The sequence below is a fragment of the Bombina bombina genome, chromosome 6, assembly GCF_027579735.1.
Source record: "Bombina bombina isolate aBomBom1 chromosome 6, aBomBom1.pri, whole genome shotgun sequence".
NCBI classification, from domain to species: domain Eukaryota; kingdom Metazoa; phylum Chordata; class Amphibia; order Anura; family Bombinatoridae; genus Bombina; species Bombina bombina.
The window spans coordinates 697,718,449-697,739,921 of NC_069504.1; positions in this window are offsets into that span (position 1 = coordinate 697,718,449).

The following is a 21,473-nucleotide window of genomic DNA, read 5'->3' on the forward strand; positions in this document are numbered from 1 at the left end:
AAACATCGCCGACACAAACTAAACATATTAACCCCTAAACCGCCTTTCCAAACATCGCCAACACGAACTAAACCTATTAACCCCTAAACCCCACCTCGCCAACACTACCTAACCTATTAACCCCTATTCCACCCCACCTCCACATCGCCAACACTAAATCTATTATCCCCTAAACCGCAGTTCCCCGACATCGCTGACACTAACAAAATCACTTAAAAAAGCTATTAACCCTTAATCTGCTGTTCCCCAACATCTCCAACACTAACTAAACCTATTAACCCCTAAACCGCTGTTTTGAAACATCGCCAACATGAACTAAACCTATTAACCCCTATACCGCCAATCCCAAACATCCCCAAAATGAACTAAAACTAAACCTATTAACCCCTAAACCGCCATTCCAAAACATCCCCAAAACAAACTAAACCTATTAACCCCTAAACCGCCGTTCCCAAACATCTCAAATACTAACTAAAACTATTAACCCCTAAACCGTTGTTCAGAAACATCGCCGACACATATTAAACCTATTAACCCCTAAACCGCCATTCCCAAACATCCCCAAAACTAACTAAACCTATTAACCCCTAAAATGCTGTTCCCAAACATTGCCAACACTAACTTAACCTATTAACGCCTAAACCGCCGGCCCCCACATCACAACAACCTAAATTAAACTATATTAATTAATATAGTTTAATATTAACAAATTTGCCCATTTGCAGGTGCGCTGAAATTTAGCGCTCCTCTTGTAATCAAGCCCAAAATGTATATATGGACTGCATCTTAAAAACAAAACATGATAACATTTATATAATTAACAATAACCAAGATCACCTATCTTCTAACCTATCCCCAGTTAACACATAAAAATACAGTTTATTAAAATACAAAATTAAAAGATGTACAGCATCAAGCAGCTTGATGCTGTACATCTTTTAATTTTGTATTTTAATAAACTTTTGAGTTTTTTGATAACCTGCTCTACGTTTGATGTTTTTGGTTGGTTCGCCGACCTGTCCTTCAATCTGCCGAGGCTGGTGACTAGTAATTCACAGACAGCTCCCCTGTGACGTGTTCCCGCAAGTTGCTACTGATTGGTTCCTGGATTCCACGTGTTGATCCAGCGTGTGTGTCTGTCGGGCGACTAAAGGTCCCGTCCCGTGCTGTGAGGCATATGTTTATGCCGCTACATTTGTGAGTACCCCCGCTCTGGGCTGCTTTAATTTCTTTGCTCCTCTATTGTTGGACGATACTGTCCCATAAGGCGCCTCTGTTTTCTATCCACACAGATTCTCCTCATCGATTCTACATCAAAGAGTGCTGCCTAACCATACGAGTGATCTGCTGTCTTAAGACCACCTTAACATCCAGGACTGGTTTTTATTGTTCTATTGCGCACCTTCTTTAGAGATTTCTTTTCTCTATCTCTTCATTTAATGCTCCAGTATCATTTTCTATTATTTCACTTGCATGCCCATAGGAACTCTTAAGTCGATTATACTTATCCCAAGAATCACTCAGAATATATATAGTATCCCTTATCAGCTAAGGCCCTTCTATAGTGGGGGCTATTTTACAGTTTACCTGCCTTATATTTTAAACATCTTCATACCATTGGCACAAAACAACATTCTAACTAGAAAGTCTGCTAGAGCAAGCTAATTAAAAAGTAAGAGACAAGCTCTCCTGAACTGAACCCCTGACACGTGTTTCATAATTACGGTTCCTCGGAGGGGATTATTTTCATTTTACCTGGGAAAGTGCTTGTCTTGAGTGCTGGCCATTTGGGAGAGACAGTTGCTTCTGTGTGATGACTCACAATCAATCATGGATTCATCAAATAAAACCTCAATTTCTATCACCACCCTACTGAATCTCCAGCAGAAGAAGTGTTTAGGAAATGATGCCATTGTCTACTAGACTCTAACTGCATAAACCACCTGGAATGATGATGAACTGATTTTCATATTTGACAAAGGATTCTGTGAAGGAATTCAAGACCAATTAATTTATAAGGTTATAAATACCATGAAGGGGTTACTCTTGTCTTGTCTTCTATAGATCGGCTCTATCATTGACTATCCATTTCCAAAATGCATCAATTCCCCTTCCTAGAAAAATTGTTCTATAACTACTTAAAGGACAGTTAACTGTAAAATTGATTTCCCTTTAGTATGTTTCGAATTAATTGTTATACCAGCTGCAGAATTTAAAATGTATAGGAAATAGTTTCTTCAGGCATATTGTTGTATATGAAATAGCTGTTTCTGCTATTGAAACCACAACCCAATACAATGGGTTGAGTTTGTAGGAAAACAGACTTCTGTCTTATCTGTTTAATTAGGTACACAAAGTCTTCCTTATCTAATTTATCACTGTTTACTCAAAGGCCAATATCTAGAGAAAACAATGGAAAATTAACATTTTAGTACCTCTGTGTCACAGCCCCCATTAGAAGAATTATTTAATCTAAAGCTTCTTATTTACATAGGTTGTTTTGTAACCAGTACTTAAGGAGACACTGTAAAATGGTTTTTCCCTTAATGTATTTACAATGACTTGTTATACTAGCTGCAGAGTATAAAATGTATGATATATTGCTTCTTTAGTTTTTGTTTATATTAAATAGCTGGTTTTGTTCTTTGAAACTACAACCCCTTAAAATGGGTTCAGCTTGCAGGTAAAATCAGATCACTTTCTGTAAACACAAATGCTTCTTTATCTTATATCTGTTTGTAAACCAAAGCCCAATAATTAGAGAGAGCAATGGAAAATTAAAATGTTATAACTAATCTCTTTTACACCCCACTGGGAGTGTAATTTAAACTGCTGGCTGTGTTTACATAGCTTGTCAATAGCCTGGACTTAAAGGGACAGTATACTATAAAATTGTTTTTCCTTAATGGGTTTGCAATATACTTTTTTTTAACAACTTCAGAGTATAAAATTCATCAGATTTGCTTTTAAAGGCTTATTGTGTATATGAACTGGCTGATTTTGTGCTTTAAAGACACAACATAATAAAATGGGTTGAGCTTGTAGGTATAATCAAATCTCATTACCTTATCATACTGTGTACATATACCCGCTTCTTTATCTTATATCTGCCTGTAAACTAATGATCAATACTTGGAGAGAACAATGGAAAATTAAAAATTGTATTACCTTATCTCTTATATACCCCACTGGGAGTGTAATTTCTTCTGATGGTTGTGTTTACACAGATTATCTATAGCTTGGCCTAAGGCCAAAAACTTTCAGGAGAGGTGGGGATACCACAGGCTAAATCAACTATTTCAAATGCCAATATATTGGTATAATGCCAATATAAGGGTAATGGAAATTTAATACAGTCCAGCATGTAAAGTGGATCATTGGGAACAAATTAAAGAGGAGACATTTTTTAAGTAAACTGTCCCTTTAAGTATAGAAACTTTCAGTATAGGCTGGGATACCAAAGGCTAAATCAGCTATTTCAAATTTTGAAATGAGGGTAAAGGCACTTTTTCTAAACAATTTAATACACTCAGGGTTAGATTACGAGTGGATCGCTATCATTTGACTGAAAAGGGGTTTATCGGGGGTGTTTGTGTGCGTCAGTTTTTTTTCTCATATTACAATTTGAAAGTAAACACGATTGCTTGAGAACAATTGAATTTAACACAATGTATATACTAATTTGCTCTTAAGTTACATCCATATCTATACAAGCTATTAATGGGAGACCATCAACTTCAGCTATGTCTTCCAAGACTACAGGGAGTGCAGAATTATTAGGCAAATGAGTATTTTGACCACATCATCCTCTTTATGCATGTTGTCTTACTCCAAGCTGTATAGGCTCGAAAGCCTACTACCAATTAAGCATATTAGGTGATGTGCATCTCTGTAATGAGAAGGGGTGTGGTCTAATGACATCAACACCCTATATCAGGTGTGCATAATTATTAGGCAACTTCCTTTCCTTTGGCAAAATGGGTCAAAAGAAGGACTTGACAGGCTCAGAAAAGTCAAAAATAGTGAGATATCTTGCAGAGGGATGCAGCACTCTTAAAATTGCAAAGCTTCTGAAGCGTGATCATCGAACAATCAAGCGTTTCATTCAAAATAGTCAACAGGGTTGCAAGAAGTGTGTGAAAAAACCAAGGCGCAAAATAACTGCCCATGAACTGAGAAAAGTCAAGCGTGCAGCTGCCAAGATGCCACTTGCCACCAGTTTGGCCATATTTCAGAGCTGCAACATCACTGGAGTGCCCAAAAGCACAAGGTGTGCAATACTCAGAGACATGGCCAAGGTTAGAAAGGCTGAAAGACGACCACCACTGAACAAGACACACAAGCTGAAACGTCAAGACTGGGCCAAGAAATATCTCAAGACTGATTTTTCTAAGGTTTTATGGACTGATGAAATGAGAGTGAGTCTTGATGGGCCAGATGGATGGGCCCGTGGCTGGATTGGTAAAGGGCAGAGAGCTCCAGTCTGACTCAGACGCCAGCAAGGTGGAGGTGGAGTACTGGTTTGGGCTGGTATCATCAAAGATGAGCTTGCGGGCCTTTTCGGGTTGAGGATGGAGTCAAGCTCAACTCCCAGTCCTACTGCCAGTTTCTGGAAGACACCTTCTTCAAGCAGTGGTACAGGAAGAAGTCTGCATCCTTCAAGAAAAACATGATTTTCATGCAGGACAATGCTCCATCACACGCGTCCAAGTACTCCACAGCGTGGCTGGCAAGAAAGGGTATAAAAGAAGAAAATCTAATGACATGGCCTCCTTGTTCACCTGATCTGAACCCCATTGAGAACCTGTGGTCCATCATCAAATGTGAGATTTAGAAGGAGGGAAAACAGTACACCTCTCTGAACAGTGTCTGGGAGGCTGTGGTTGCTGCTGCACGCAATGTTGATGGTGAACAGATCAAAACACTGACAGAATCCATGGATGGCAGGCTTTTGAGTGTCCTTGCAAAGAAAGGTGGCTATATTGGTCACTGATTTGTTTTTGTTTTGTTTTTGAATGTCAGAAATGTATATTTGTGAATGTTGAGATGTTATATTGGTTTCACTGGTTAAAATAAATAATTGAAATGGGTATATATTTGTTTTTTGTTAAGTTGCCTAATAATTATGCACAGTAATAGTCACCTGCACACACAGATATCCCCCTAAAATAGCTATAACTAAAAACAAACTAAAAACTACTTCCAAAACTATTCAGCTTTGATATTAATGAGTTTTTTGGGTTCATTGAGAACATGGTTGTTGTTCAATAATAAAATTAATCCTCAAAAATACAACTTGCCTAATAATTCTGCACTCCCTGTATTCTACTGTTGCCCAAAGCTGAACTTTTTCATACAGAACTCTTGGGCTTTTACATCATCAAACCTTCTTTAACTATTTTAACCTTATGATATCCATGACTTCCTTCACGTGATCCTTAAATTAATTAAAAGTTTGAGCAAAATTCTTCAGTCCTGTTTGTCAAGAGAACTGCATGTATTTGACTGAATAAAGGGGCATAAAACCCACACATTTTAATTTATGTTTCAGATAGAAAATACAATTTAAAAAAAACTTTCCAATTTAATCTATCAAATTTTCTTAGTTTTTTTTTGTTATCCTTTGTTTAAAAACAGGAAGGCGAGCTCAGAAGTGTGCATGTGTCTGCAGCACTATATCAGCAGTTTTGCAAAAAATGTTATACATTAGCAAGTGCACAAGATGGCCCGCCCTATTTACTGTCTTGTAGTGCTTTAAGCATGTGCACACTGCCTATCTACGATATTTCTTCTACAAGGAATAACAAGAAAAAAGCAAATTTGATAATAGAAGTAAACTAAAAACTTTTTAAAAATTATATTCTCTGTCTGATTCATGAAAGAAAATATTTGGGTTTCATGTCCCTTTAAAAAAGTGACATCTTTTTCTGATACTTCCTTGAGTGAGCCTGAAATACGGAAATAATTTCCTCCACAACATAATAACTTTTTTGATGTATTTTCTGAACAGGTAGCTGATATTTTAACACTAGTTTGGCCTTACCTGTGACGTTAAACAAAACCTCTAAAAGGGCTTTACACAATCTTCTAATTCCTTTTCCTGCGTTTGATTTTTTTCTTTGTTGAAAAAATGATTAAAAACAGATTTCTCTGAACTCTTATCAATGAGCTTTTGGAACAAACTTATTGTGTTTTGATCTTCTCCAAATGGTATCTTAGAGGGGCTTATAATTGAACTAGTCCTCTCTCTCTCCCCCCCTCTCTTTTGCTCTCTCTCCCCCCTCTCTTTTGTGCTCCCTCCCCCTCTCTTTTGCGCTCTCTCCCCCTCTCTTTTGCTCTCTCTCTTGTTCCACCTCTCTTTTGCTCTCTCTCTCCCCCCTCTCTTTTGCTCCCTCTCTCCCCCTCTCTTTTGCTTTCTCTCCCCCCTCTCTTTTGCTCTCTCTCCCCCTCTCTTTTGCACTCTATCTCCCCCCTCTCTTTTACGCTCTCTCTCTCCCCCCTCTCTTTTGCGTTCTCTCTTTTGCGCGCTCTCTTTCCCCCCTCTTTTGTGCGCTCTCTCTCCCCCTCTCTTTTGTGCTCTCTCTCCCCCTCTCTTTTGCGTTCTCTCTCTCCCCCTCTCTTTTGTGCTCTCTCTCCCCCCTCTCTTTTGCGCTCTCTCTCCCCCTCTCTTTTGCGCTCTCCCCCTCTCTTTTGTGCTCTCTCTCCCTCCTCTCTTTTGTGCTCTCTCTCCCCCCTCTCTTTTGCTCCCTCTCTTTTGCTTTCTCTCCCCCTCTCTTTTGCTCTCTCTCCCACTCTCTTTTGCGCTCTCTCTCCCCCTCTCTTTTGCGTTCTCTCTCTCTTTTGAGCTCTCTCTCTCCCCCTCTCTTTTGCGTGCTCTCTCTCCCCCTCTCTTTTGCGCTCTCTCTCCCCCTCTCTTTTGAGCTCTCTCTCTCCCCCCTTTTGCGTGCTCTCTCTCCCCCTCTCTTTTGCGCTCTCTCTCCCCCTCTCTTTTGCGCTCTCTCGCTCCCCCTCTCTTTTGCGCTCTCTGTCTCCCCCCTCTCTTTTGCTCTGTCTCTCTCTCCTTTTTTTTGCTCTCTCTCCATCCCCCTCTTTTGCTCTTTCTCTCCATCCCCCTCTTTTGCTCTCTCTCTCCCCCCCTCTATTTTGCTCTCTCTCTCCCCCCTCTCTTTTGCTCTCTCTCTCTCTCCCCCCCTCTATTTTGCTCTCTCTCCCCCCTCTCTTTTGCTCTTTCTCTCTCCCCCTCTCTTTTGCTCTCTCTCTCCATCCCTCTCTTTTGCTCTCTCTGTCCCCCTCTCTATTGATCTCTCTCCCCCCCTCTCTTTTGCTCTCTCTCCCCCTCTCCTTTTCTCTCTCTCCCCCTCTCTATTGCTCTCTCTCCCCCTCTCTTTTGCTCTCTCTCCCCCCCTCTCTTTTTCTGTCTCTCCCCCTCTCTTTTTCTCTCTCTCCCCCTCTCTATTGCTCTCTCTCCCCCTCTCTTTTGCTCTCTCTCCCCCCTCTCTTTTTCTGTCTCTCCCCCCTCTCTTTTTCTCTCTCTTCCCTCTATTTTGCTCTCTCTCTCTCCCCTCTCTTCTGCATTTTCCCCTCTCTTCTGCTCTTCCCCCTCTCTTTAGCTCTTTTCTATCTCTTTTTGTCTCCCCCTCTCTTTCTATTTCTCTCCCGTCTCTCGCGCCGCCCACGCCCGCCCACGCCCACGTTTCTGTCAGCCACGTCCCTGCCAGGACACGCCCACTTTCGCTGCAAAAGCATGTCAGGTAAGTGTGTTTGTCCATGTGCTGTCTCTACTGCGCATGACAGCTTCGGACAAACACACTTGGCCTTTTATATAATAGGATTAGTATTTCTTCTATTGGAGCTCTACAAATAAATGATGATGATGATGATAATATTAATAATAATAATAATAGTACAGAAAGAATGACAGCCTTTCATACAGCCTTTAGTATCTGAGTTAAAGATAGCTATCTCCAGCGCCTAAAAGCTACCACACAAACTCCTCCCAAAGAAAGCAAGATGTCTCAACCAGATCTCAAAGGAGAATTAACAAGTATGCAGCAGGGGAGCGCTAAGGTAACCCCTTAAAGGGGATTAAAAAATCTTAAGGTGGAATCAAAAGGTAGTTAAAATATGTGGATATTTAATCAGATAACATAATACCGATTTATACATATGACATGATCGTCGTTATAAAAGGCAGTAAAAAAACGATAAAAAACAATAATAATCACAATAGTGTGTGCAAATCTTCTAAAATCGCAATAGATAAATGCAAATCTTCTAATATCACAATAGATAAATGTTAATACAGTTGGAAGCTATACAGTGATAGCTACACATTGATGGCAATAGCATAAATGTTAGAAAAACAATATAATATAGGTGATATGCTTATGTAAACGTAATGTAGTGAAAGTCCTAAATCCATTTAGAATCCATCGGCTAGATTACAAGTTTTTGTCGGTATAAACTTGCGTTGCTAACGAACCTTTTTTTCCAGTGCACACTTTAAACAACGCTGGTATTACAAGTTTTCTGAATGGCTGCGTTAGCCTCAGAAAAGTGAGTGTTGAGCAAATTTAGCGCCACTTCTACCTGTAATACCAGCGTTGCTTACAATAGCGGTAAGCTGGCAAAACGTGCTCGTGCACGATCTCCGCATAGGAAACAATGGGGCTGAGCTGGCTGAAAAAAACCTAACACCTGCAAAAAAGCAGCGTTCAGCTCCTAACGCAGCCCCATTGTTTCCTATGGGAAAATACTTTCTAAGTCTACACCTAACACCCTAACATGAACCCCAAGTCTAAACACCCCTAACCTTACACTTATTAACCCCTAATCTGCCGCCCCCGACATCCTCGCCACCTGCATTATATTATTAACCCCTAATCTGCCGCTCCAGACACCGCCGCCACCTACATTATACCTATGAACCCCTAATCTGCTGCCCCTAACATCGCCGACACCTACATTATATTTATTAACCCCTACTCTGCTGCCCCCAACCTCACTGCCACCTAACTACAATTATTAACCCCTAATCTGCCGACCGGACATCGCCGCCACTATAATAAATGTATTAACCCCTAAACCGCCACACTCCCGCCTTTCAAACACTAGTTAAATTTTATTAACCCCTTATCTGCCCCCCCAACGTCGCCTACACCTACCTACAATTATTAACCCCTAATCTGCCGCCCCCAACGTCGCCGCTACTATATTAAATGTATTAACCCCTAAACCTAAGTTTAACGCTAACCCTAACACCCCCCTAACTTAAACCTATTTTTAATAAATCTAAATAAAATTGCTATAATTAAATAAATTATTCCTATTTAAAAATAAATACTTACCTATAAAATAAACCATAAGATAGCTACAATATAACTAATAATTACATTGTAGATATTTTAGGATTTATATTTATTTTACAGGCAACTTTGTATTTATTTTAACTAGGTACAATAGCTATTAAATAGTTAATAACTATTTAATAGCTACCTAGTTAAAATAATTACAAAATTACCTGTAAAATAAATCCTAACCTACGTTACAAATACACCTAACACTACACTATCAATAAATTAATTAAATAAATTAACTACAATTATCTAAAATAAAATACAATTAAATAAACTAAACTATAGTACAAAAACCCCCCACTAAATTACAAAAAATAAAAAAATATTACAAGAAGTTTAATCTAATTACACCTAATCCCCCTAATAAAATAAAAAGCCCCCCAAAATAATAAAATTCCCTATCCTAAACTAAATTACAAATAGCCCTTAAAAAGGCCTTTTGCGGGGCATTGCCCCAAAGTAATCAGCTCTTTTACCAGCCATTAAAAGGGCTTTTTGCAGGGCATTGCCCCAAAGTAATCAGCTCTTTTACCTGTAAAAAAAAAGAAATGCAATACCCCCCCCCACATTACAACCCACCACCCACACACCCCTACTTTAAAACCCATCCGATCCCCCCTTAAAAAAACCTAACACTACCCCATTGAAGATCACCCTACCTTGAGCCGTCTTCACCCAGCCGGGCACCGATGGGGCAGAAGAGGACATCCGGACCAGCACAAGTCTTCATCCAATCCGGCCAGAAGTTTTCATCAAATCTGGGCAGAAGAGGTCCTCCAAGCGGCAGAAGTCTTCATCCAAGCGGCATCTTCTATCTTCAATCAATCGGTGCGGAGCGGGTCCATCTTCAATCCAGCCGACGCGGAGCCATCCTCTTCTTCCGATGTCCTAACACTGAATGAAGGTTCCTTTAAATGACGTCATCCAAGATGGCGTCCCTCAAATTCTGATTGGCTGATAGGATTCTATCAGCCAATCGGAATTATGGTAGGAAAAATCTGATTGGTTTATTTAATCAGCTAATCGGATTGAAGTTCAATCCGATTGGCTGATTGGATCAGCCAATAGAATGTGAGGTCAATTCTATTGGCTGATCCAATCATAATGATCTGATTAATTGTTGGCGTTGAGCCATATATTAATATTCACTCTTATGTACTATTTTTGGAATGCATTATTAATTCATATAGTAATGGGTACACTTATTATACATAGTATTTTGATTTAGTTTATATTTTTCAGGGGTATTGTTATATAGGAAAGGTAAACTTTCTTGATTACAGGAAATTATGACATACCAAGGGCAACAGTATAGCTTTTTAGCCTTTGATTATATAAACTATTGTTGAAACTGTTTTAGCTATGTTGATGTAAAATAGGAGGTTTGCAGACAGATTATCCTGCCATTATATGTTGAGCATTGTATAATATATTTCAGTTTATAGCCAAAACCTAGGATCAGTATTTTTTACTTTGTATCCTTATAGAGGGTTATGCTATTTACTATAATTTTATATATATATATATATATATATATATATATATATATATATATATATATATATATATATATATATATATTTGAAATATAGATATTATCTATTGATTATGCAGTATGATAGTGCTACATATCTTTGCAAGGTTTAATAATAATAACTACCTGTTTTTAAGAATGTGTTCACATTTTATACTATATGAATTGGCATTTCTTTCCTGAGTACTTCTGTATTGGCTTAGCAAGAGTTAACTATTCTAATGCTGCTTATGATGTCAGAGTGATTTTGTAATTTAAGAGGGCTGTGAGCTTTGAGCAGCATAGTCTATGAGTAAGGAAGGAGCTGAAACATGTAAGACTATTGCTGCTCAAGCTCATTCTGACCTATGCTGCTTGCATTTTTTGCACTTTATCTACTTTTTTTTTTCTGGCAATAAACGTTAAGTTTTAATTTTTACTGCTTGCCCTGCCTCGCCTTTTTTGCTTTTTCTACTGATTCATGTGAGGGTGTTAGGTGTAGACTTAGAAAGTATTTTCCCATAGGAAACAATGAGGCTGCGTTAGGAGCTGAATGTTACTTTTTTGCAGGTGTTAGATTAGGGGTTAATAACTATAATGTAGGTGTTGCCGATGTTAGGGGCAGCAGATTAGGGGTTCATAGGTATAATGTAGGTGGCGGCGATGTCCGGTCGGCAGATTAGGGGTTAAATAATTTTATTATAGTGTTTGCGATGTGGGGGGGGGCCTCGGTTTAGGGGTTAATAGGTAGTTTATGGGTGTTAGTGTACTTTGTAGCACTGTAGTTAAGAGCTTTATGTTCCGGCGTTAGCCCATAAAACTCTTAACTACTGACTTTTATATGCGGTAGGAGTCTTGGAGGTAGAGGCTGTACCGCTCACTTCTTCCAAGACTCGTAATACCAGCGTTAGCCAAATCCCATTAAAAAGATAGGATACGCAATTGATGTAAGGGGATTTGCGGTATGGAAAAGTCACAGAAGAAAAGTGAGCAGTACACCTGTACCTGCCAGACTCGTAATACCATGGGGCGTTAAAAAGTAGCGTTAGGACCCCTTAACGCTGCTTTTTAAGGCTAACGCCGAACTCGTAATCTAGTCGCATGAAAGTCCAAAGATAAAAATCCAAAATAACAGTCAAAAATAGTCAAATATAATCCAATAGATTTAAGTAGATTTATGTCCCAAATTGATATCCAATGTGTTCAAGTTGATATGTCCAAGTTTATATGTGTAGGAGAAAAAAAATCCGTGAAAATTTAAAAATGTAAAAATTTAAAAATGTGAGAAAGCTGGAATTATAGCTCAAATCCTATTTGAAACTGTGACATTTACAGGAAACTAAAATATGATCATCAAAATGTTTATTTACTTGAAATGATAAGACATTGTTAATTGCATGCATGCCATGAATCAATATAAATGGTTATGTGAACAAACTGCTTTCAAGCACATTAAGCAATCATCATTAATACTGAATGAAATAGCAGACATATTTTACTTTCATTTTGTTAAGTATATTTAGCCTCCATGTCAAGGTCTGTGAAAATCATTGTGAACCCACCCCTTAAAAAAAATATTTGACATTTTTGTTCCCTCTTATCAGTTTCATGTAGCTAACTTAAAGGGCCATGATACCCAAATGTTGAAACACTTGAAAGTGATGCAGCATAGCTGTAAAAAGCTGACTAGAAAATATCATCTGAACATCTCTATGTAAAAAAGAAAGATATTTTACCTAAAAAGTTCCTCAGTAGCCACATCTCATTGTAAAGGACTTCTAAGCAAAGTTTACTATCGGCTAGATTTAGAGTTTTGTCGGTAACGACCCGCGTAGCTAACGCTGGCTTTTTTCCCCCCCGCACTTTTTAAATACCGCTGGTATTGAGAGTTCACAGAAGGGCTGCGTTAGGCTCCAAAAAGGGAGTGTACAGGCATATTTACCGCCACTGCTACTCTCAATACCAGCGGTGCTTACGGACGCGGCCAGCTTCCAAAACGTGCTCGTGCATAATTCCCCCATAGGAAACAATGGGGCAGTTTGAGCTGAAAAAAAACCTAACACCTGCAAAAAAGCAGCCTTCAGCTCCTAACGCAGCCCCATTGTTTCCTATGGGGAAACACTTCCTACGTCTGCACCTAACACCCTAACATGTACCCTGAGTCTAAACACCCCTAACCTTACACTTATTAACCCCTAATCTGCCGCCCCCGCTATCGCTGACACCTGCATATTTTTTTTAACCCCTAATCTGCCGCTCCGTACACCGCCGCAACCTACATTATAGCTATGCACCCCTAATCTGCTGCCCCTAACACCGCCGACCCCTATATTATATTTATTAACCCCTAATCTGCCGCCCCCAACGTCGCCGCCACCTACCTACAATTATTAACCCCTAATCTGCCGACCGGACCTCACCGCTACTCTAATAAATGTATTAACCCCTAAAGCTAAGTCTAACCCTAACACTAACACCCCCCTAAGTTAAATATAATTTTATTCTAACTAAATAAATTAACTCTTATTAAATAAATTATTCCTATTTAAAGCTAAATACTTACCTGTAAAATAAACCCTAATATAGCTACAATATAAATAATAATTATATTGTAGCTATTTTAGGATTAATATTTATTTTACAGGCAACTTTGTATTTATTTTAACCAGGTACAATAGCTATTAAATAGTTAATAACTATTTAATAGTTACCTAGTTAAAATAATTACAAAATTACCTGTAAAATAAATCCTAACCTAAGTTACAATTAAACCTAACACTACACTATCAATAAATTAATTAAATAAAATACCTACAATTATCTACAATTAAACCTAACACTACACTATCAATAAATTAATTAAATACAAATACCTACAAATAAATACAATGACATAAACTAACTAAAGTACAAAAAATAAAAAAAGAACTAAGTTACAAAAAATAAAAAAATATTTACAAACATAATAAAAATATTACAATTTTAAGCTAATTACACCTACTTTAAGCCCCCTAATAAAATAACAAAGCCCCCCAAAATAAAAAAATGCCCTACCCTATTCTAAAATACAAATAGAAAAGCTCTTTTACCTTACCAGCCCTTAAAAGGGCCTTTTGCGGGGCATGCCCCAAAGAATTCAGCTCTTTTGCCTGTAAAAAAAAACATACAATACCCCCCCCCCAACATTACAACCCACCACCCACATACCCCTAATCTAACCCAAACCCCCTTAAATAAACCTAACACTAAGCCCCTGAAGATCTTCCTACCTTATCTCTTATCTTCACCACGCCGGGTATCACCGATCGGTCCAGGCTCCGAAGTCTTCATCCAAGCCCAAGCGGGGGCTGAAGACGTCCATCATCCGGCTGAAGTCTTCATCCTAGCCGGGCAGAAGAGGAGACCCCGACCGGTAGACATCTTCATCCAAGCGGCATCTTCTATCTTCTTCCATCCGACGACGAGCGGCTCCATCCTCAAGACCTCCTGTGCGGATCCATCCTCTTCTTCCGACGTCCTAACACAGAATGAAGGTCCCTTTAAGGGACGTCATCCAAGATGGTGTCCCTCGAATTCCGATTGGCTGATAGGATTCTATCAGCCAATCGGAATTAAGGTAGGAAAATTCTGATTGGCTGATGGAATCAGCCAATCAGATTCAAGTTCAATCCGATTGGCTGATCCAATCAGCCAATCAGATTGAGCTCGCATTCTATTGGCTGTTTCGATCAGGTGAAGATAAGGTAGGACGATCTTCAGGGGCTTAGTGTTAGGTTTATTTAAGGGGGGTTTGGGTTAGATTAGGGGTATTTGGGTGGTGGGTTGTAATGTTGGGGGGGTATTGTATGTTTTTATTTACAGGCAAAAGAGCTGAATTCTTTGGGGCATGCCCCGCAAAAGGCCCTTTTAAGGGCTGATAAAGTAAAAGAGCTTTTCTATTTGTATTTTAGAATAGGGTAGGGCATTTTTTTATTTTGGGGGGCTTTGTTATTTTATTAGGGGGCTTAGAGTAGGTGTAATTAGCTTAAAATTGTTGTGATATTTTTATAATGTTTGTAAATATTTTTTATTTTTTGTAACAGTTCTTTTTTTATTTTTTGTACTTTAGTTAGTTTATGTAATTGTATTTATTTGTAGGTATTTGTATGTAATTAATTTATTGATAGTGTAGTGTTAGGTTTAATTGTAACTTAGGTTAGGATTTATTTTACAGGTAATTTTGTAATTATTTTAACTAGGTAACTATTAAATAGTTATTAACTATTTAATAGCTATTGTACCTGGTTAAAATAAATACAAAGTTGCCTGTAAAATAAATATGAATCCTAAAATAGCTACAATATAATTATAATTTATATTGTAGCTATATTAGGGTTTATTTTACAGGTAAGTATTTAGCTTTAAATAGGAATAATTTATTTAATAAGAGTTAATTTATTTCGTTAGATTTAAATTATATTTAACTTAGGGGGGTGTTAGTGTTAGGGTTAGACTTAGCTTTAGGGGTTAATACATTTATTATAGTAGCGGTGAGGTCCGGTCGGCAGACTAGGGGTTAATAATTGTAGGTAGGTGGCGGCGACGTTGGGGGGGCCAGATTAGGGGTTAATAAATATAATATAGGGGTCGGCGGTGTTAGGGGCAGCAGATTAGGGGTACATAAGTATAACGTAGGTGGCGGCGGTGTGCGGTCGGCAGATTAGGGGTTAAAAAATTTTAATAGAGTGGCGGCGATGTGGGGGGACCTCGATTTAGGGGTACATAGGTAGTTTATGGGTGTTAGTGTACTTTACAGCACAGTAGTTAAGAGCTTTATGAACCGGCGTTAGCCGAGAAAGCTCTTAACTCCTGGCTTTTTGCTGCGGCTGGAGTTTTGTCGTTAGATTTCTAACGCTCACTTCAGCCAAGACTCTAAATACCGGCGTTAGAAAGATCCCATTGAAAAGATAGGATACGCAATTGACGTAAGGGGATCTGCGGTATGGAAAAGTCGCGGCTGGAAAGTGATCGTTAGACCCTTTCCTGACTGACTCTAAATACCAGCGGTAGCCCAAAACCAGTGTTAGGAGCCCCTAACGCTGGTTTTGACGGCTAACGCCAAACTCTAAATCTAGCCGTATGAAATCTCATGAGAGTTAAGTGAAATCTCATGAGATCACAGTAAAAGAGTTCATGACCTCAGCATAGTTGATGCTGATTGGCTGCAGTTAATTTCCTCATTTTTAATTTTTTTTACCTGCAGCTGGGCAGCAGCTGAGTATAACTTTTTACACAGAACATTCTCTGCTGAGCTGAGGAAGTTGTGAGGTAAAATATATTCCTTTTTTACATAGAGATGCTCAGGTGATATTTTCCTGTCAGCTTTTTACAGTTATACTGTATCAGTTTCAAGTGATTTAGCATATGAGTATTATGTCCCTTTAACTAGAATTTCCTTTGATATTATATACTACATTTAGATGTTTTTAAAAGACACTTAAAGTGACATGAAACCCAAATTTTAGAATTTTAGATTCAGAAAGAGCGTGTAATTTTAAACAACTTTCTAATTTACTTCTATTATCTAATTTGTTTCATTCTCTTGATATTATTTGCTGAAAAGCACACCTTGATAGGCTCAGTAGCTGTTGATTGGTGGCTGCACATAGATGCCTTATGTGATTGGCTCACCCATATGCATTGCTATTTCTTCAACAAAGGATATCTAAAAAAGGAAACAAATTAAATAATAGCAGTAAATTGGAATGTTGTTTAAAATTGTATTCTCTACCTGAATCATGAAAGAACATTTTTGGGTTTAGTGTCCCTTTAATACCTCTTGTTTTTGACTAAAAATTGTGGTTGTCGCACACTCCCAAGGGGGAAGAGGGGCAAAAAGCAAATTCTGTAATCTGCAAATGCTGCAAATCAAATAGCTAGTTTAGGAAATTTAAAGCAGTTTGAAAACCCAGGTTTACTTTTGCCTTTGACCTCTTTAGGTGAGCGTGGGACAAAGGACAATTTTTACACAGAAGAAATAGATGTTTAATGTGCTTTTTACTAAATCATATGACAGCTATTCAAGTAGATTGTAATGACTTAGAAAAGGGAAAAAACACAGAAGCTACAATATGTTATTTTATTAATTCAATAGTGTTAGTGTCTACACCAATAACCTCCCATTCATTTCTAGTATTAACATACTAGCATTTATTATTGGATCTTTTTGCAACAATTACATTTCCTTATATATACAGTTTTGGCATTGAATCTAAACACAGCAGAATTCAACAGTATTTCTTGAGTCAGAATTTTACTGAATGCCAACACACTGATCCTACAACACAGATTTAATCATTCATGCATGGAAAGGTAATTCCCCTCATCACTTTATAGCAGGGTAATCAAGAGAAGAGCCATGAGGGTTTCTTCCTGTAGAGTTCATTCCATTAGAAATTCTAATATGAGTGTAGGCAGCCTTGTGAAAAGCACAGAGCTTGCTCATGAATTAGGCATGAGCATATTAGCGCGAAGCAATTACTGTTAGAGTAATGAACACTAAATGAATTTGTCACTAGAGGAAAACTAGCCAAGAAACTGTTGTTTTATTTTGATTTAAGAGAAATGGTTCTGCATAATTTGTGAGATTTTTTCCTCCACCTCTCATTTTGTGAATTCACTTTGTACAGTGGCACAGAACAAGTGATGATCTTGGCAGGAGTTTTTTTTAATAGTCAATGGGGGAAACATAGCAGATGTGATTTCATTTGAATTAAAACTAGGATCTTTAAGATACTTCATCCAATAACCATTTTAAATTGTTTAAAAAAAAATAAGGAAGATAAGAATTTTTTAATATGTCAATAGAAGATACATAATATGAGAAATATATTGTATTTAAACATATTTCATAGTTAAGTACATAGAGAATGTGAAGAGACGGAAAGGTCAACATTTAAATGTGCAGGGGTTCATTTAAATTTTAAATAGAAGCATGTTTGCAGTTTTGTCCATTATCAAAAATGCCTAGAGTAAAATGTATTACTGTTAATTTTTTAAAGAGGATGTTGAGGACTCATGAATATACTCAAGATTGATGTAACTGAAGAACTCACATCTCACTCCCAATTCTATAGAAAATAGTATTCCCAGTACTGAGAATTACTGAGGTAGTTGGCTTTTTTATTTTTGTTATTTGGTTTCAAAAGGCTTTATTGACAAAAATAAATGATGTACAAAATAGTAAGATGGATTCACAATAGATAATAATTGAATGTAGTAAGTCCACATTTAGTAGATATCAGTGTTGAATTGAAATTAATTAAGTGAAACAGGAAAGCAAACCATCAATACTCAATTATTACAAGAAACAAAAACCAAACTGATCATTTCAATATACAGTTTCAAGGTTGCAGATAACATTGTATAAGTAGTGTGCCATCCAGGTGTAAGTTGTTTACCCATATCCGTCCTGGAAAGATTATATAGATAGATGAGGAGATATCAGTAAGGCCTAAGAATGGCTTATATGCAGCAGATAAGTTAGGGGGGGTTAGAGTGTGTGGGATAGAATTGGAGAGGAATGTGAAGAAATATATGGTATAGAGGGAGGAGGGACTTACAGTTCTTTCTATAGGGTGTGGTTTATTTCGTGCTAAGGTGGCTGAGATATGGTTTCCCAATAAAATATAATATCATGATAAAAGTTCATGGTGCCCTTCTGGAAATTGCCATACTCCTCTAGTTTTAGTGTGTGTTCCATGTGTTCCTTCCACGAAAGGGAGTTAGGGATGGATTGCGACTTATTCAGAGTGGCAATAAGGGATCTAGCAGAGTTAAGTGTGAGTTGTATTAATCCCAATCGGATTTTGTAATGATATTTGGGCAGCAGATTTAAAAGTGCCGCTGGAGGGTCAAGTTGGAATGTATGCCCAGAGCCCATTACTGATTTGATATAGTTTTCAATTGAGGACCAAAAAGATTTTAATTTGGGGCATGACCACCAAATGTGGATCATGGATCCCCTACCCCCACTTCCCCTCCAACAGGCATCCGAAGCGTTTGGGAAGAAGTGCTTTATTCTTACAGGGGTGAAGTACCACTGGTGAGGAGTGAGGATCTTATAATTAGTCTCTAAAAATGTAGTTGATTGGGAAGATATTTTTGTGTTTCTTATAATTTGAGTCCACTCCGTATCATAAAGTTCCCTTTCTATGTCCATGTGCCAACGGTGTACATAATTAGGGTTTTAATCATAAAGGGTGTCAGTGACCAATCGTTTTGCCCAAGCTAATGTATGTCGTAGTGGGGAGTCTGTTAAGCATAGTTGTTCAAATGGAGTGGTGGGTCTAATAAAGGAGTCCCTATGTGGGGAAGTGGTCAAGATATGGTGTAATTGATGGTGTTTAAGCCATTTTATGAATGCTCCTCCAAGTGTGTCTACTAAATCTTGTCTCTCTTTAAGTATGTAATTTGTGTTCTAGTCCGCCATGTAGTTCTGCATTGTGGGATACTGGTTATAAAGGAGATCTTAGTGTCCAAATTTTAGGAGACTGGTGGATCGGGGAGTCCCATATGGAAAATATATGGTGGAGAAGTGGGTATGATTTTATCCAGAGAGGGCGGCTATTGCGTTCTACTCAGCATATAGCTCCAGGTGAGGGAGATTTTAGGATGTGGGAATCTATGGGAACCCAAGCTTTAGTGGCTTCATCACGGTGCCAATCAAGAACCCTCTGAAGACATATTGCTTTATAATATGTATCGATATTAGGGAGACCTAGTCCCCCTTTTGTAGGGAGCGGTACATTGTTCCTTTAATAATTCCAATTTTCCGCCACACATAAGTGTTAAAAAAGTTTCTGCAGAGAGTTGCGAAAGGCGGTTGAGCGTGTAATTGGGACAGCTTGAAGGATATACAATAATCGGGGTAAGGCGTTCTTTTTCTTGGATTAAATACGCCCCCACCAAGAGAGTGGGTGGTCGCTCCATGAATGAAGATCTTTTTGGAGATCTAAAAGTAATCTGGAGAAGTTAATTTTAAAGAGAGTATTGGGTTTGGGTGACAAATATATACCTAGATATTTCTTCTTTTTTTTTTTTTATAACATATTTTTATTGAGGATTAGCTTACATTTGCACGTATAGTGGAGAACAGATAAGTTTACATAAATGTCAACTCGTATATCACAGTATATTGTATACATATAAAGCTGTGGGTTTATATAGGTGTACAAACAAGGAAGCAATTAAAAAGTAAACAGTAATGTTTCTTAACAGTAGTGCAGTTATTCACCTACACAAGGAGCAACTAGGAGTAGACTGTATGCAATTACTCTATTATTCTCATTTTTATTTATTGGAAGGGATAGGTATGTTCATACTCCTCAAATCAAAGAGGCTACTCTGGAGCCTCGACATGTTAATGTGTTGCTATGTAGAGGAGGAGAACAAGAGAAGCTTTAAAGAAGACAGGGTGTATTTAAGGATTATAGACTCAGCTGGCTAGTATTATTGATCAGTCCTGCTGATCTAAATAGAGTAGGCAGAGTCAGCACTATGGTATTATGTAAGGGTAAATACTAAGAGAGTAGCTTGGGTTGCGGTATAAATGAGAGAAACCGCATTTGTAGCCCTCCTAATCTAGGAGTTTCATTCTATAAAGGGGGGGGGATTTGGGGGAGGAGGTGGTGGTTTTTGAGAGTGGTGAGTTGTAAGAATTCTCATATGTCTGGGGTAGAGGGGGTTTACTAGGGAGACTTTACAAATGACAGTTGGTTGGCCCATGTTACTAAATATAGACATCATTAGAGTTTGGGGGGTCAAAGTTATTGTTATTGTGGGGCAAGATTAAAGATAAGTTTAAATAACGCTGTGAATTTTAGTTCTGGAAGTTAGTCTTATGGAGCATATAATGGGAAGTTAATTTTGGTGAGGAAGCTAAAAGGTTGTATAAATCATTCTGAGATCTTAAGATAGTGCTTGATATTGGGAAAGTATAATTACATACATACAGTATTCTCAATGGTTTAAAACAAAAGTGCAATTGCAGCAACACTGCATCTATGAAGATGTGGAAGGGGGGTATAAATCAGCTTCTGTGGTAGTAATATATTGTAAGAAATAACACTGATAATTGGATATGGGCCCTATACCCAACAGCAGGTTAGTGAGTCAAAAAGTAGCAGTCTACCACGGCGTAAAACAGCGTACATCACTTGGAGTCAAGATAATAAGACGTTAAGGAGAGTAAAATTCCAACTATGTGATAACACATTTACCTTATGTATTAAATGGAATAAATGGACCTAAACAAATCCTACCAGCTCATCTTATACAAAACATGAAACAATATTCTTTCCTTAAGCTGGATACAACAAAATCTGTAGGATACATTATAAGCATTTTCAATGTGGGACTTAGGAGAGGTGACTACACATTGGTTACCCCTTTCCTTTATATAAGTAGGCAGCTACCATTTTCCCAACATGCCTACAGTATTTAGAACTTATATGGTAGAATGATTTAACAATTTAACAAACATTGCAAAGATAAATGAAACATTAATAGCTAGGTCAACCTTGGTTTTAACGCTCACACACCAAAATAAGGTATATATGGGATAT